General features: G+C 43.7%; 1 protein-coding gene across 2 annotated transcripts in view; it reads left to right on the forward strand.

Moving 5' to 3' along the window:
* Positions 1 to 2,500, forward strand: part of LOC134098291 (ras-related protein Rab-6B-like) — a 7,997-nt gene that overhangs the window by 408 nt on the left and 5,089 nt on the right. The gene's annotated exons all lie outside the window — the stretch shown is intronic.

The raw sequence follows: 2,500 nt of genomic DNA on the forward strand, positions 1-2,500 counted from the left end.
CTGCCATAGACGATGTCCAGTTTTGTTTAGTCATTGGAAGCGTACAGCTCTGCATTGTCATCCCACCCTTATCAAACACACACGACAGCGCTTGTCTCGTCTTTACCTTAATGATAACATGTCTTCACGACGACTGGTTATGATTTCAAACTATATGACCAGTCGCTAAACCGGCTCGGACACTTTGGTTTAGACTGCTCTTATTTTCCCCTTTCTTTTCTCTAGAAATTTAAATTGACGTTTTTTTTCCTCTAATTTAATGCCGCTGATAAGGAATGTTCGACATGTTTGGATTTCAACACAGTCATTTAAATAGACGCGCAGTGTCCAGCTGTCTCCGCGAGACGAGACACACCCTTGTTGAACATCCTCCGTCTGATATGCCTCGCCCTCTGCTGACGGCTCTCGTTGAACTCTGCTGAAATCTCAAGAATCGGAAGCCTCTTTCATTCGTTTGAATAAGCAACATATTACGGTGTGGCGTGGCGTGGCGTGGCGTTGGTGTGATTTTCAGGACTGTGTGGTCTAACCGGTTAAGCGAGTTCAAAACTGAACATGGCGGCTACTGACTCCACAAGATCGGTGATGTCAGAATCGACAGATTGGCGTTTGGCCATAAATTTGGAAGAGAATATGGCCGGAGGTTAGGCTATAGCGTTGATGATAAACATTGTCCATAGGTATCATAGTTAGGCAACATAGTTGACATAAGCCACATGCCTATACACTTAAAGCAAAGTGTCCAGTGATGTTGAGAGAAACCACCTTTATTCAGGTCAGGTGTCTTCTCATGTGCAAAGTGTGCAGTTAAGCGTCTGATAGAAACACTTGCAACAAGCAAGCCGTACAGAACCCGAGGGAATTAAATAGGGGTTCTTCTCTGAAACAGTGCAATAAAAGGCGTGCATCTTGAACCAGGCAAGCAGAAGCAGGAAGTCTGGCCCGTGAGCGAATGCCAATTTTGACTCCGTGGAGAAGCCCCTCGGGACATTAAAGGTCAATGTTTTCACAGAGCTGGCAAGAGCCGCATGGAATAAGCCATCAGGGAGATGGGCCTAACCTGCCTACTGTACTGTAACTGAACAACAAATACAGGCCCACTAGCTAAGCTCACCTCGACTGAGAGCCACTCGTATCAATGCACTCACTTATGCAGATCAACAATAGACAAACAATGAAATCATCATGAAGTAATAACTCAAAAAGAACAGAAAGAGTGGTTGAGGCGCTATGAGATTACCTGCTCTTCGTGTTTCCCTCGCCTCTCTGCTGCGCATATCTGACTCAACTCACCAGTGCCGCTCCCGATCAGCTGACAACATTGGGACTAACTGATCAGCGTTATTATAATTACACGATTATTAATAAAGAGCATGCTTGGAGCAGCTAGAGATAGGGGAGATAGAGGATAGGGTTTCCAGGAGGAGGACTTAGAACGTCTTGTTTACCTGGTCGTTGACATGTCCGAAGACTGAAGAGCTGTCCGCGGTGCTGAAACCGTTGATCATGAACAATGAACAATGAACAATGAACAATTATCAATAACAGTAGTCCACACTAGAATAATACAGTGTATATATATATAAAAACAGTGTATTACAGTAAATAAATACAATAACTACAAATTGGAGGCACCATGAATGAGACAAGTCTTTACTGCGAGCTCTGCTGAGGAAAGACAGGCTACAGCTGCCAATCAGTGCCAAAGTGGTGGGGAGGAGGGACAGAGCTGAATCATAGCATCAGAGTAGGATGACTGTCCTATGGACAAAACAAAAGTATGGGATATTAATTCAATTCTAGCAGTAACAAGAAGCCAATGAAGAGCAACTACCAAAGGAAGATGTAACCTCTTTGGCTGATTAAAGACCACAAATACACTGCTGTATACTGACTCATGTGCAATGGTCACCCCACACATGTTAGTAGGCCTGTTAGATGTGCATTGCAATATAGGTTAGAAATAACCAGGGCTTGTATATGAGTGTGAAATGACAAGACCTCAAGACTGAAGCTACAAACTCAACCGACCTACACATCTGGCTCAGAGACCATAACAGTGTTGTGATGGGAAAGGTCCAACAGAAGTCCAACTATTAAACTGTTAAAAACAAGGGTGAGGAGCAGACATAGAAGAGCAAAGTCAGAACAAATGTTTTGGGATTGTGGGGGCCATTGTAACGCTGTCCATGGTGCTGAAACACTCTGGGTTTTCTTCAATCAGATATAATATAAAAATTGTGGAGAATGTGTGCTGTGGTTAGTGAGGTGTTTTTGTTCACTAGTGTGTGTGTGTGTGTGTGTGTGTGTGTGTATAATTGAAGTGCGACAAACTTTGGGAAACAGGTTTGACTTGATTAGGAAGAGCATGATGCTCTACTGGGCTTGTCTTGGAAAGGAATTTCAGGAATCCTGCAACAATTAACATACACACCTCCATGACCTTTGACGTGTGTGTGTGTGTGTGTGTGTGTGTGTGTGTGTGTGTGTGTGTGTGTGT

The sequence above is a fragment of the Sardina pilchardus genome, chromosome 12 (assembly GCF_963854185.1).
Source record: "Sardina pilchardus chromosome 12, fSarPil1.1, whole genome shotgun sequence".
Lineage (NCBI taxonomy): Eukaryota > Metazoa > Chordata > Actinopteri > Clupeiformes > Clupeidae > Sardina > Sardina pilchardus.